Raw genomic sequence first — 258 nt, 5'->3', positions numbered from 1 at the left:
GCAAAACGAATCTCTATCAAAGGCAAAACACACCAAAACCCAGCCAGGCCAGGCAAAATAACTCCAAAAACCATACAGCAAGGGACACAGAGCTCCTGCCATCTCCAGAGCTTCAGAAAACCAGGAGGAAAACCCAGCACTGTGCACCCAGCAGAGCAGGGGGCTAGGGAGGAGGAGAAAGGATCCTAAAAAGGCACTTGGTACCCATTAGGAGCTGTCTAATGGAACATCCTGTTCATTAGTGCTGGAATTTCATTA

Source organism: Geospiza fortis, unplaced genomic scaffold (genome assembly GCF_000277835.1).
Source record: "Geospiza fortis unplaced genomic scaffold, GeoFor_1.0 scaffold659, whole genome shotgun sequence".
In the NCBI taxonomy this organism is placed as follows: Eukaryota; Metazoa; Chordata; class Aves; order Passeriformes; family Thraupidae; genus Geospiza; species Geospiza fortis.
The sequence above is the reverse complement of the archived record's forward strand: the minus strand, read 5'-3'. Positions refer to the sequence as shown.